The sequence below is a fragment of the Anser anser genome, assembly GCF_964211835.1.
Source record: "Anser anser genome assembly, chromosome: 13".
Classification (NCBI taxonomy): Eukaryota; Metazoa; Chordata; class Aves; order Anseriformes; family Anatidae; genus Anser; species Anser anser.
The window spans coordinates 15,233,481-15,248,429 of NC_139734.1; the positions used below are offsets into that span (position 1 = coordinate 15,233,481).

At 46.7% G+C, this 14,949-nt stretch overlaps 1 protein-coding gene and 1 long non-coding RNA gene across 2 annotated transcripts in view; one reads left to right on the forward strand and one right to left on the reverse strand.

Moving 5' to 3' along the window:
- LOC310880730 overlaps nucleotides 1-6,463 on the forward strand; it is a 28,110-nt gene extending 21,647 nt beyond the window's left edge. Inside the window, exon 2 of the long non-coding RNA XR_014571869.1 lies at nucleotides 166-6,463. This is a non-coding gene — a long non-coding RNA (uncharacterized lncRNA). The remainder of the gene's footprint in view (nucleotides 1-165) is intronic.
- Nucleotides 1-14,949, reverse strand: part of HS6ST2 (heparan sulfate 6-O-sulfotransferase 2) — a 130,364-nt gene that overhangs the window by 68,463 nt on the left and 46,952 nt on the right. The window lies entirely within an intron of this gene.

Genomic DNA, 14,949 nt, shown 5'->3' on the forward strand with positions numbered 1-14,949 from the left:
TCTTTCTCTCACCTCCCCCTTGCAAAAAGGCCTGACGAGCAGCACCCTGGGGGTACTTTCACAGGCATCCCGCTCCATCCTCAGCAGCCTCGGGTGACGGCAGCAGTGAGGTTAGCTGGGAGCAGCTGCAGCCCTGAAACAGCAACACTGCTTCTGCTCACACAGGCAAACCTCAACGGACTTGAGAAGGCAAAAGGTACGGGATGCAAGCACTTCCTGACAGGTTTGGAGAGAGGAAATGTGAAAGCAAATCTGACGTGTCGACGAGCTGGAGAGATCATCACCTGCCGCTGGTATACCTGATCCGGAATGGTCCTGGGGGTCTTTCTGGTTTTGGATTACAGAAGAAAACAAATCACAGGTAGTGGAGAGGGGAAGGAGGTTTTGGAACGGGACCTGGGACTTCACCGTCTTGTATCATCTTCCTGTCTTGGGGCTGTCACTGAAAACCCGTGCTGCAATCTAACACCCACCTTATTTGACAGTCAGAAGTAATGCTGGGCACACGTGGGTGTAAAGAGTGAAGTCCGTAGAGGCAGGAAGGGCTGGAAGTGTGGACGGTGGGGTTGGCAGGGCATGGCCAGAGTGCTCCTTGCCATGAGACAGCCGCTGCACCAGAGCTCAGCTGTCGGCGCAGCCCTCAGCCGCGGGAGCAGTGTGGTGCACAGGGCGGAAGAGAAGCCAGCCCTGTTCCCTAGCAGCTTTCTTGCTCCCACACCAGGACCCTGGGAAAAGCCTCACAGATGAGTTTTGGAGCACTTGATGCACCGGAGATGCTGAGCGCCAGGCCTCCGCAGGGCCGAGCTCCTCCAGAACAGCTTGCTTTGACGTGCAGCCGTATCAACAAGAGAAAACACAATCTGACTGCTCAAAAACAACAAATATTAACAGGGAAATCAAATCCACACTTTTTTTTTCTAGTCTCCATACACAAGGAAACCAGATACCTGCTTTTAAAATGGCAAGGAAAAAAATAAAAAACCTTTTCCCCTTGCAACATATAATGCAACTGGGGAACACAATGCTGCAGGGCACAGGGGAGGAGGTCCACCACCTGTGGGCATCATCGAGATCCCTGAACTTGCCACAAAATCCAGTATTCTTAGGAACAAAGAACAGTTTTAGACCTTGTGTATAATTTATCCTCCTTGGTTTAGGTTGCGGTCTATCTGCCCTTTTTTTCTGAAAAGCCTGGAGCTGAAAGACTGTGGGTCTGATCCCATTTAGCAATTTTTCTGTTTTCTGCTGGGTGAGCATAGGGACTACCCCATTTACACCTTGAAAACATGCTATAAAACAACAGAAAGATTCAGATTAAACTATACAGTACTTGAGAAAAAAACATGATGTTATGCCAGAAACCCCACAGACAAGAATTAAGAGCACTTTGCTGGTTTATTTAGGGTATACAAGAATTCATCCCCAGTGCTTGCTGGTTGCAGTAAGACCCATGGCCATATCAGCAGCACCATCTGCGACTCCATCTGAGCTTATAAGCTAAGCAATGCTGGGCATGGTACTTTCGGCTAGAGAAGCTATTCTCCGCTTCCCCTGTTGTGCAGTGCCAATGACAACAAATTGTGGCTGTATATTCCGTCCCAGAAACGGCTCCGCTGCCATAGCAGAGGTTACTTAAAGTTAAATCTAATGCAACATACACTCAAATATGCACGCACTTAAAAATAAAAATCAATATAGCACTTTAAGCACAAGCATTACTGAATCTAGAGGTCCATTACCTGCTCAAGGTATTGGTTTAAGAACAGCTATAAGAATGACCTCTGCAAACAAACTGTCCATTGCTAACAATCTTGCCAAAACCAGAAAAAATTACAGCATACCAGAGTTTGAGTTCCATAGTTAGAGGAGTCACCGTGTGATGGGAGAGCTCACTAGATACCATAGAAATGTGCCACCACAAGAAAACATTTCTGCAGGAACAGAGAATGATGGAAAGATGTTTGCTTATTTTTAGCCTCTAGAGGTCACAGCCTCACAGTTAAATCCCTGAAGTCAGACAGGCAGTCTCTAGTTTTGCTCCAATGCATCATTTATAAGACATCGCAATCTTTTAAACAACCCAATTTAAGGTCTCAATTTTGGGGACATCAAAAGAAACTTTGCTTGGCCTTTACAGCTCCGTACCACCCACTGAGCTGAGCGCGGGAAGGGCCCGCTGTAATGCTTCAGCCTCAGCAAGTTGCATGGGTCCTGTTCGCGACCCGCGGTGCTGAGACGACAGAAGTGGGTAGAACTGCCGAAGCATGAAATTGGTTTAAAATGATGAAGTGAAGATCTGTTTTCCTTTGAGATCAAATCACATCTGAGAGCACCGACAGCAGTCTGTTTAGTTCCCCTGAAACCTGATCCACACCATTGTTTTTCCATCCTCCTATTTCCTGCTTGGAAGCCAGCAGGGACCTACGATATACTATTACCTGCGAAGTTTTTCACTTGACCAAATGTCACCAGGCAGTTTGGCAAGAGGTTCTTGACATGGCGAGGAAGAAAACACCTCCCCTCCGAGCTCCTCTAGATGGCAAGAGATGAAGCACGGCGGCCTACGCTGCGCCGCTTTGGGGACGTAACACAGGGCCGCCCAACAGCAGCAGGACTGAGTGGGTAGCGCAACGCTTCTGGCAGTGCTGACCCACAGCTACAGACAACCTCATCCAACCACATCCGACAGCTTGTTCTGCCCAAGCCTCGCAACGGCTTGGAGACATCCCAACACAGCATTTGAACGCAGGGGGAAAATGGCCAAAGGCTGCCTGTGCTCCTGGGGAGGGAGGAGGCTGCTCAGGATGCCGGCCTCCGCTGGTGCCGGGTACTTTATTCGGACTCTCGGGTACCGGGCCCACGGTGCCATCCCAGATGGACTTTGAACACGTGCCATAAGAACGTGCTCCAAGGCCTTAAAAGGGCCTTCCTCCAGAGACAAACAAGCCCTCTCTTTTCACGCTGCTCCTTGTTTATAAACAGTTCAAACTCATTAATTACTAAAGAGCAGGTGATGCTTGGTGCAGTTCAATTACAGCTGCAGCATTTAGTGTATTACCACTCTTTAGCATGCCTCAGCCATGTATTATCTTGTAACCGGATAACAGGCATTCCCGCAGGGACTAAAACCTCAACTTCCAAGCAGGCAAACTGTTTTTTTTTTTTTTTTTTGTCTAAAATAGAAGTTTTAACGTGAAAGCAGTGTTGCACGTCTGCTTTCTGGACACAGAAAAAGCAGAAGCCCTGCCCAGATCAAAGCCAAACGTACAAAACGAGGTCCCTGTTTTGCAAATAATGCTGGTTGGGCAGGCAGCCACAAACCTCTCTCCTCCTCTTCTGCCTCAGCAGCTCTCTGCGCCAACCAAAAGCCATTGATACAGAAGCCAGCCTTCAAATAGCATATCAAAGGACCACTCTAAGCACTAGCACCCACGTCCCACTACATTCAAATTTCTCTGGGGCCTCAAACAAACTTCGGAAACTCAGGTCATAAAAAAACACAGCAGCAGCTGCATGAATTTAATTCTGCAGGCCTAGCTGGATATATGACATCTTCGTTTAGAGGGTACCTTTCCTAAAATCCTTCTGCCTGTCCTCATTCCTACAGCAGATAGAGCTCATTTGAGCAAGACGGTCCTGACAAACCCAGACACCACCAGTTCTTGTGAGCAACAGCCCAAAAAACATCCCGAAGGAATAAAATAATATAAAAAAAAATCAGCCCCCTCCTTCCCACCTCCTCCAAACATTACGTTTTATTGTTTGGCTGTTAAAAAACAAACACCAAACACCCAAGCATCTGCCAAGCACTTCTGTTTCACTTGTAAATGCACCGCTGGCGAGGAGTGGTGGGCTCCCCTCTTCTGCAGAGAGCAGCGCGTGGTCCCCAGGCTGCCAGACACCGTGTCCTGTCCTCACCTCCACCAGCGACACCAGGGCCACGTGCTCGGCTCTCGCAGGAGGCATGACCACAGACACACATCGTTAATAAATCCCGGCCCAGCACCAGCAATTTTCTTCCTGTAACAAACTTCATCTGGAGCAAGAAGAGGTATCAGCTGCAATTAGCTGAAAACCGTGTCCTTGCCACAATGAGACCACAGGCAAAAAAGGAAAAAAAAAAATTAAATCATAGCTTAACTCTACCTACGTCACCCCACAGAAACCACAGAGGCAATGGCTTGAATTGGGGAAACTTAATACCAGAGGACAGATTCTGGATCCTTTAAGGCAGCTTAAGCAGGTAAAAACCAAATGGCATCATTTTTAACAACACACCTGCACTTCAAGCTGCTTTAATGAAAGGTGGGTAAATTCAGGTAGAGCAAAACTGACAGGTTCGTCTCCAGTTACAACAGCCTAGATTTCCAAGATTTAGCTCAGCGTATCTAAACGCAGTCAGAGGAGCGTTTCCTACTGAAACTGATTGCAGTTCAATATATGATTTGATTAGGTGCTCACTGCAACTGCTCCAGAAGTCCATGCATCTTCCCACATTAGAAGGGGAACCTGCTCCTCCTGGCTCTCAGCCTGGGCTCATGTCTTCTGCTGCTCGTTTTCATTACTCCAAGGCTTTCAGAAGAAGCTGGAGGAATAGGTATCACCAGTACCAATTCCCTCTTCTTTTCCAGCGTCCAGTCAATTTTTCAACCTCAAACAGAAATCCAAGCTAGAAAATATTCCCTCTGTACCTGTTAGCTAAGCTGACAAAGGTAATTAAAGCAATTGGCTTCCCTGTACAAAAGGAACAGAGCATACCCTGCCCCCACCACCTCCATAACCATGGAGATGCAAAACATTTCCATCATATTAGTATGGAGATACTAAGCAGGGCTGGGTCTGTATCTACCTAGAAGAAATGCTACTGGTCCCCAACTACCAATTAAAAATACAACCTTTAACAACTATCATTTGCACCTGATGGTCCAGCCACTTTCTCATCCAGCTTACAGTCCACCCATCCAGTCTGCCTCTCCCCAGTTTCACTGCGCGGACACCGCAGAAGACTACAGTCCTGCAGTTATCAGGGTGGTAAAAATCCCCACCAAGAGCCCGCATTGCAACCAGGAGTCTTCCTTGTACTGGAATAGGCTTGGTCATCCTCTTCCTCTTCATCCTCTGCCTACCGCGCCATGCTCCTTGTTGGCCCAGATTCTGGTCCTGCCCCATCAGCTCTCAAGCAAGCATTTATGCTGGCATTTATGCTTTTAGAAACCATAGTGGAAACCGAAAATAACAGATGCATCTGCACATGACATTCACATTTATATGGTTTGAGCTGGCCTATAAATATATATACACATCTATTTTCTCCCTGAAGAATCGGTGTTTAACTGAAAAGTAGTACCCCCTATCTCAATGCCATGAAAAGGGTACAACAAAGTTGTGCACCGTAGGTTTATATCATTTTGAAAGATTACCTTCAGCTCAAGCCTGGCAACTTCAAACTGAGCTGGGCCGTGGTGGTGTTCTGGGGGGAGGCTGTTGGTGTGTTTTTGGTTGTTGTTTTTTCTAAAATATACATATACATGCACGCACTAAAACCCCTATTAATATCCACAAACAGAAATTAGTAATAACTATTATAGGTTTTCTTTTAAAGAAAATAAATTATATACCCGACTGAAATAACCTTTAAAAACATGAATCATCTGTCTGCTGTCATTTTAAACCAGATTGATGTTATTTTTAAACATGCAGGTGAATCAGTGTTCATACATTTACTTAAGAAGGTGGGATCTGGAAGAACTGCATCAGGACAGACTTCTGGGAAGATTTTAACTGCAGATTCATCAATTGTGCCTCAAAACCAAAACATCGTTCTGCTAAAAATTCCTCAATTGTACTCTTCTGTTCACTTGGAAAGATGATGCTATTGTTAGGAAAATGCACTAATTAGAATTCCTGAGCTAGTTTCAGGCTGAGTTTCTCTTCAAAAACTGCCTCTAGCAAACGCTGAATCCATTGCTTTTGTTTAACTAGAACATGGCTTATCATTTTTTCCCCTTTGGTATATTTTACAGCTCAGATTTTAGTAAGAATTCCAGTTTAGAAATGAAAGAGTTCTTGCCAAGAATACATTCCTGTAACATTGCAATTTGATGGTATATTTTACTATTTTTCCCCACTTGGATGTTTATTTGCAAGTGATTAACCATGCTGTATACGCACACAATGCAAGTTATCAGTTTTCACCTACTCTTTGTCTGCAAGGGCTTAGCTACTATGAGCCAACCTGCATATTTAATGTATTTTAAACCAGTTGTATTTGCTGCATTACTGCTGCGGAGTTTTGGATGACATCCAAGAGTACTAAGTTTAGCTCCAAAATTGGCTCTTTTAAAACAATTCCCTTGTTAAAGAGCTGACTGCAGAGCCTCCGGCCTCTGCTTGGCACCACAAGCACTCCGGCCCCAGCAGCGCTTGTGGCTGCCTGGAGGGGAGCTGGAGAGGTTTGGGGATACTGCAGCAGCCCAGAGGGACCAGCCATGCCCCCACAGCACGCCCGCTGCCTGCATCCCAGCCAATTTGGAGGAGAAAAGCCCCACTCCCTGCTCCCAGCCCTGCTGTTCTGGTGAAGCAGCCGGCTCGGCAGTCTCAGCCGCACTGACACCGTGATTTACTGTTGGGCAAAATCGAGTGAACCCAAATCCTCCTCCCTCGCGGCTGGAAAGCCATTTTAGTCACATAACAAGCGGTAGAGGTGAAGAAGAGCTCCCTGAAAATACTCTCTTGTCCCTCCCCGCACACCGGTACAGGTACTGGAACAAGTGTGCATGGCACACTGGCACATCTGCCAGTTCAAGTGAACAACGCGCGAGGAGTCCATCTGGGCTGGGATGCTGGGCGCCGTCCCTCCAGAGCATCCCCGGGGCTCAATGCAAACCAAGAAAAAGGAGGTCAGCAGGCAGCCACCTGACAGCTCCAGTGGACCCTCATTTTCTGGAAAGCTGTAAGCCAGTCCTATCAAAAGGGCAAGTGTGACCAAACCCGACACTTCCCTTTGGTAGGCCTCTTTGATAGACCTCCATACATCACAGAGATGCTTCAGGAAACATGCCCACGCCACACAGACACCCTGGGATGCTCCCTAAGATTTAACTGGATTCAGAGGAACCAACAACTTATAAGACAGTATGCAGCTGCATTAAGAAAAATACAGATTTTTCTTAATGAATTATACAGTAAATATTGCCTTTATTCAATACGTCTTTTAAAGCTTCTGATTTAAATCAGAAATTGAAATACGCCCCCTTCTACCCTTTTTCAAATGCGACTCTGGCAAAAACGGAAGAGCTTGACAAAGGCTTATGCTTAGGGTCTTCTGCAAACAAAGATCCTAGCATCTTGGTACCACCCCAAAGCTGTAACATGGCGCCAGATTAGATGGCCTCGAGGCCTTAGGACATGAGATTCAGTTCTTTGCACTCAGCTCAGCACAGCACGGCGCACCACACAGTGGCTTCCCTGGCTTCTGTATAAAAGCAGGTTTCTGTTGCTGACTGACTTAAACCAGCTTTTACAAACAGATTTATAACTCCATTTAACTTTTATACAGATCATCTTCTATAAGAAAAAAAGAACATTATACTAATCCCAATTAGATTTGAGACCCAGAAGACTCTATCTATCTCTTTATAATTATTATGAGAATGTATTCAATTTGCTACTTTCATCTAACAGCAATTACAACTGTTTACAAGTTCTAAAGCACATCCTTTAGGAAAGCATGAGTCATATTTCATGCTAATCACTGTTTATTTGGTATTCTCTTCTGAAAATAAAGGGATCAGATCACAAACCCTTAAACAGAAATGATAAGAAAGAGAAAAATCAAATGAAGTGGTGCATTAGAAAGAGATAAAAAATTAAGATCTTCCACACACTGAATAGTTTTACAAAGCACCCATTGTAAAAATCTATCCCTAGGACAAACGCCGACTGTAAATAAGAATGTTCAAGGCAGTTCTTTGAAGCCACATAGAAAAAATTAGCAGCTGAGCAGTACTACAAAAAGACTCCCTTCAAGGAGATTTAAGCTAAGTTTTACAAGAGGAAAGACTCTAGCAAAAAGAGATGAGAGACCCACTAGCAGACCACTATGGAGCCTCCTGTATCCTTCTTGGGCTACAAGAACAGGCCTGCCTGCTTCTGCGTGGCACCCAAGTGGCAAAGTTTGGGGGCAATGACTACCCAAACGCAGAGCAGAAATCCCCTCCTGCTTCCCGTGCCTTGGGGCACGGCAGGCTGGTGCCACTGCTACACATCCAGCATTTCTCCTGCTCTCCTTGCAGCCCCTCCGTTAGCAGAGTTTCTGACAGCATGCTAAATGCCATAAACATACACGGCACTTCACCCTCCCTGCTAAGGAGTTTGCAGTTCAAATTTGCAGGCATGAAAATATCACAGAACCTAAGTCTAAAATAAACATATGTTATCAGCAATGAGTGACATGGAGAGAGAGCCCCTAGAGGCTCTAAGTCTCAAGGAACAGTACGGTAGTCATCTCTAGCCCCCTACAGTTTATATTTGCAAATGAGAAAACCGGTGGTTTATCTTACTTTCTTGCAGTGCTGTTCCCCTGAGCAGCAGGGTATGGCAGCCCCCGAAACACGGATCTATGCAGCACCCTGCACACGTACAACAGGACAGAGTCGAGCTGCGCCTACGTCCGTCGGCCGATCTAAAACTAACAGGAAAGCAAATTCCAGCTTAATCCAATTATTTGTGCTAAATTAAAAACTCTCACTAATCCTTTATCAATGCCTGGTTATTTTACCAAGGAGAGAAGCCTGGGGCTTCTGCGACCGATGGGAAGCTGCGGGAGGTAAGGCGAGCAGGTGAGGAGGAAGGCGAGCCCTATCAGCCCGCCGCACAGACCCATAAGCCTGAAAACCCGTGAGAAACCTCAGGCTTGATCCCAGCCCTGGTGTCCAAGCCAGGTTGGAGGGGTGCGGATCCGCAGGGCTAGCCGCACCTCGGAGCTGGTATCTGAAGAGACAGATGTGGAACTGGGAGCCTGCAGGAGGCAGATGGCACACAGGAACCAACGCGGAGCCTGCATCGTGGGCGAGACAACGCGGTACCTCAGCACACCACAGACAGTAATAAAAGTTCTGGCCTCGTACCTCCCGCAGGAGCAGGGAAAGACTGCTCCCACGAGAGAGCTGACAACGGGCCCGACGCAAGCGGCTCCACCAGGAAACGTGTGTCCAGACTGGAATCCGGGGCCGCATCCTCGCGGTCACAGCAGGCCGCGCACCCCGCTCGTCCCTTAGGCCACCGTCACGCTGTCACCAGCTACCGACCGGCCGGTGCACCCAGCCTGCGGCGACCCGGCGGGGAAGCACTTCGGCAGCCGCAGCGCGCTCGCTGCCTGAGCACAGACTCGTAGCTTGCGTGCTGCCATCTCGACAGGCTTCACAAGACTCCCATTCACACCAGCACACCCCCCCTGCAACAGCCACCGCCCACGGCTTTCCAAAGCACAAAAATAAACTCATTCATTAGAACGTTTAGCAGCGTGTTCCCCACAGAGGAGGAAGACGCGTGGAGACTTCTTCTGAAAGCGGCATTATTCAATGCTCAAGTTGCTATTTACTTGTTAAATGATGAAAAAGAGGAGACATCGTGTACAACAACCCTCTTGAGCAAAGCACGAGTTTACTCTGAATGCTCACAGCCGCAGGGTCAAGCCAAGAGGTACGTCTCAAGCACCGCAATGCAGAAAACCTTCCTGTTCTCCAGGACCCAGCAACTTTCCAAGGCACCATCGGGAGACTCTTGCTTGGTAGCAGCAGTCCATAAGGACTTCCCTCACCTACTGACACCACTGAATAACCAAGCCCAGCAAGACAACGCAAACCACCAGAGCGACCCAAGGGCGCTCTTGCTGAAATAAAGCAGAGGTCAAGCTTTGCTAAACTGAACCCTTCTGAAAGGAAAAAAAAAAATGTGTGTGTGTGCGCACGCTCTTCTGGTTTAGGAGACATCACCAAGAACATGACCTTTCATGCTGTGGGCTAGAACACGGATGGATTCAGTGTCAAAAGGTTTATCTGCCGTGGAAGGAAGCAGCTACAACAGAAAGCCGCCTCATGGGGATTTTTAACCATGGAAAAGTTTCAAAAAATAAACCAGCAGGTGCTGCTGATGACTATGAGCCCTATAAAACATGCAGAGGTTTTGTTCTGATCACCATAGGTGTGTTAAGAATTAAGAAATGGTCTTATAGTTAATAAAAAACAACTGCCAAAAAAACAGCCTGCAGTAAAAGCAGCTCATTAAACAGTTTTTAATCAAGCTGGGGAGAAAAAAAAATACTTATTTCCGAGTTGTGAATAAAGGGAGGTTGTGAAAAGTCATGGGATAAAACCTGAAAGTTAAAATGAGATTTAAAAAAAAAAAAAACACCAAGGAAAAACATTAGAAGAAATCTCTGCATTCATCCCTCTCTGAAAACATGTTTTCAGCAGACTTACAGACTTCTGAAGTCAAAGCATTGGCTCCAACTGCTCATCTCTCCCTTCCATATATCTCAGGGCAGAAATCAAATATTTGGGACATTCATAATTCAAGCTTCTTAAAATTCAAAATTAAATCAAGTTTTCTTAATAAGCTACACACCATGCACTTCTTCTAAAGGGCTTTTTTTTTTTTTGAAAGGTTTAATAAACACTAAATAAATAAATAAAACATTGCACATCAAGAAGTCATAAAGTTCAAATAAGATAACCTTGAATTTAGTTTCCTGCACATGGTAATGAAGCTCCAGAGTATTGGAAATTCCTGCTGCTGCGGAGAAAAATAAATTGGGCAGACGCAGTGAGTGCTATCCCTTAGTACAAATGAACATAAACAAGATGCAAGAATGCAAAGCCAGCATGTGCGGCCAGCTATAATTTTCTGTGATTAGAGACTAAAACGAAATGTAAAACAACCTCCCAGAGTGTCAAATTAGCGAAAAAAAGTCATGAACAACATAAAAAGAGGATTCTTTAAAGTCTTACAACTCCCTGTAAAAATGATGAAAATCAAAAGCAGATTCATCTGGGTATTCAAATGAGTCTTCAGCTTAGCTTCCCCTTGCACACACGCCCGCAGCCAACCAGCGCTCGCTCCCGCGCGAGGAGGCTGGGTGCTCGGCGGGTCTGCCAGGCAGACGGGTGCCCCCAGCAGCCCCCCTCTGCCCACCCCTGCAGCACCCCTGGGCCACGGCTTCCCCCCGAGCCAGCCCCGGGCAGCAGCCAAAACCAAGCCTCGTTACACAGCCAAAGGCTTTCAAGACAGGAAGCGCTGCGAGATGAGCACTCATCCAAGAGAAAAAAACAAAACTACAAAATATTATGATATTAAATCCCCAGGATTAAGTTTCTTTGTTCAAGCTCAGATGTCCTAACGGGCGTTACTGCTATGCGCTGGCTAAGGTCACCAGGAACCACACCATAGCCGTGACACAGCATCTGGCCAGCACGTGTAAGCTGCATGTTTTCTGCCGAGGATGAGCCATGTCCAAGGACAGAAGGACGTGATGAATTCAGAAAAGGAGCCTGGCTCGCCTACGGGAAGTGATCAGTCCAAAAGTAATTGTCCTCTAGAAATAGAGCAATCAAGAAATCCTCAGACTGTGTACAGAGTTGTACTGATGTGTACACACTACACATGCAAATCCCTGCACATTCTACACATGCAAAACACACAAGCACAGGGTAACAGGAGAGATACCAGACACTGGCTTTACATCTGTACCACGACATAATCAAAAGCCACCTAGCAGACAATTCTGCCTCACTTGAAGAGAAACCTGACTTGAAGGAAGAGCGTTGCACCACTGGGATGAACAATTTCTACCCTATCCCTTAAGAACCGCTTGTTGCTGAATGTCACTCTGCCCCAGGGCACCTCAGCCAGGCTGGGACACCAGCCTGGAAACATCTCCACATACTGAGCTCTGTCGCGGGCAGCGGCATTGTTTCATCCCCATTCCTAAGACTAGGCAAGCCCCGTCCTGGAAATAATCAGGATGTTTTCCCGAAGAGGCTGCAAATAACTTCTGGTTCTAATGAACATTTCAACCTCCTCAATTTCCAGCCAAAATGTATTTCTGGCCAGCTCATTGCCACAGTAATACATTGCCCATAAGCATTCAACTTCAGGTTTGGAGCTTTACTAGCGTATGAAGATGCATCTGCTTCCCCGCAGATAAACAACTCTGCTGAGGAGGCTCCAGACAACACATTAATCCTTCTAAAGTCAGTAGTAATTTAAGGTCATTAAACAAGCTTCAATTTAACAAACTCCAAGCAGAAAGCTGGGGGATGGGGAGAGGGAGGGTCCTATGAACTGTCACATCTCTCAGCGCATCTGTGCACAGGACTGCTTCCCAGTCTGGTTCTTCGCTACTCCAAGACCAAGAGAAGGAAGCCATCCGGCTCTGGAGTCGGAGTCAAGGGGAGACGGTACAAAGAGACATGCTCTCCCTCCTCCCTTCCATCCCACTCACCCGTTTTTGTAGGGAGACCAGTAGGGTATCCAAGCGGTAGGACCTTACACTGCTGATTCCCAATGCTTTAGCAAAACTATTTACCCGTAAGACACTAGGCAAGCGTCTAAATGCAAGCTACAAGCACAAAGATGAAAGCTCACTGTCGCAGTAAACAAAGCTACTTTTTCCATTTAATGCAGAGAGGAAGCGTTAAGACTAAAGCTGGACAGCAGATGGCTGGGGCAATGGGTCCCACTGCTGAGCAGAGGCATCCCTCTGCCTCAGCTCAGATGGCTCAAGACTCAAGAGCTCAAAGCGAAGCAGCACAGAGCACATGACTCCGTCAACATGGGGCCAAATCCAGCTTTCTACGGAAAAAAAGAATCAACAAAAAGGATTTTGATACTCTGTCTCATTTCAAAAAGAGGCTCCAGGACCGGCAATGCACATACCCATTTCCTTATATTTGCACCTGTCCTTACAGCAGTGTCCACCCACGCCTATCCCCTAATGACACCAAGAGCTACAAAAACTTTTCCACACTCCCATCTACAACTAGCCCCAGTGACAGCATAGCTACATTTATAGTCCATGGCTCTTCACGCACCAAGAAGGTGCTCAAGTGAATGTGAAGCAGCTCCTTATTTGCACAGGCTGACCTGGTATCAGAGTGGAGATCTAAGAGCTCAGGGAGCTTGAAAAAAGAATGTCCGAAGCCTCCTAGGACCCCAGCTCTCTTCATTCCTTTCATCCTTAGTTCCGGCTGCCAAGGGTCTTGACAGGTGACTTTTGTTGGTTTATCACCTTCAGAGGGCAATAGCACACAGCATAAAGATGAATCTAGAACCGAGATCACTCCTTACCCTGGGAGCAAAGCCTGGCATTAAAGGCAGAAACAACCTCCAGTAGAAAATCAGAGAAGACAGGGCTGAAGCATCTCATGAGGACATTTGACTTGCCGACCTGCTGATGCTGAAGCCTAGGGCAATTCTTAGCCTTTCCTACCCAAGAGTACCTCTGAATTTCTAACACTTTCAGTGTTAGCCAACAGCCTCTCCTTATTTCTTAACCTTTCACCCAGCAGCAATATCAGTAATTATAGATTTTTTTGTAAGACATTTAGCTCCAGTACACTCAAGGGGGAATCAAAGTGGGAGGGTATGAAAGTCTGGTTCTGTCATCAAACCCAGTTCAAGCCACAGCAGGACTCTGAACTTATCTTCCTGCACAAGACTTTGATCTGAGATTTTCTAGAAAACGATTACCGAAACCCCAAACGCAAAGCGCTGCACTTGCTCTCAAATCTGGCACGAGCATCCTCAGTGAATTCTTTGGGATGGCATCACAGGGACAGACCAAGCTTTGAGGAGACCCCAGCATGACTGCAGAGCATCGTGAACACCGCGAGTACACGGTCCCCTGGTGGCACCCCTGGGTTTGCCTATGGAGCTATGAGCCATTGAAGTCACAGCTTGCTTGTACTGAAGCAGGATTCAGGAGAAGAACAGGACTGGCGTCAGCAGTGACACAGTAAGGCCTCTTTAAGACATAAGCACTGTGATGCCTCCTTAGGACAAAGATCCTTCTAGCTTCGTGTCCTAAGGTGAATCCGTCCAGTCTTTGAACTCACACAAACTTTGTGTACCCACAGTGACGAGAAGTCATCACAAACCACCTCCTACAGGCTGTTTGAAGTCGATGCCTGCTGGCCCTTGCGATGTGAGAAACAGCAAGCAGTCATCCCCCGTTCAGTCCTCAAAGCCACACGTGGTTTTACAGGTTTTGATCACAGGCTTGCCCCCCATCATTTGTTTTCCAGGCAGCACGAGCACTCCTCTGTGCGCGCACCTAGCGCTCACCCTGCCGCTGGCAGCACAGCCCTCGCACATCTCGCTGACGGGGCGAGCACCCTGCCCTGCCGCTGTCCTGGGACGGACGGGAGACCGGGGTGTCAAGGGAAGTCTTGTTAACTCAATGAGGGTTAATAGATGCAAAAAAAAAAAAAAAACCCACCAAAAAAACATTTTTTTGAGCAAATCTATTTTTGAGCAAATCTATTCATCTTTTTTTGTATTTTGGCCGCACAACAGAAGCTCACAAACAAGGCTTTATGAGATGCTCAGCAACACTATCTGGGAAGGGTGGACTTGCTATCCTGTCCTTTGGTTTATTTACCACAAATTTCCTCTCCCCTCAGACATGAAATCCACAGATCATAATCTGAAAAAAAAAGGAGGAAGTTAGGTCTGAGTTAGAGACACAAAAGCCCACCAGGATGTGGGCAGATAATGGATGGTCTGACTCTTTGTCAGGAGAGAAAGTACTCTGCACACCGATGCTCCAGCATCAAACCCCAGTCTATATAAAAGCAAGAAAGACAGGAGAGACTAACATCAGACTGCCTCATAATGCCAGGCAGCAAAGCTGTACTCAGAAAAGTTGCTCGCTCTCAGTTCATTTTTTTC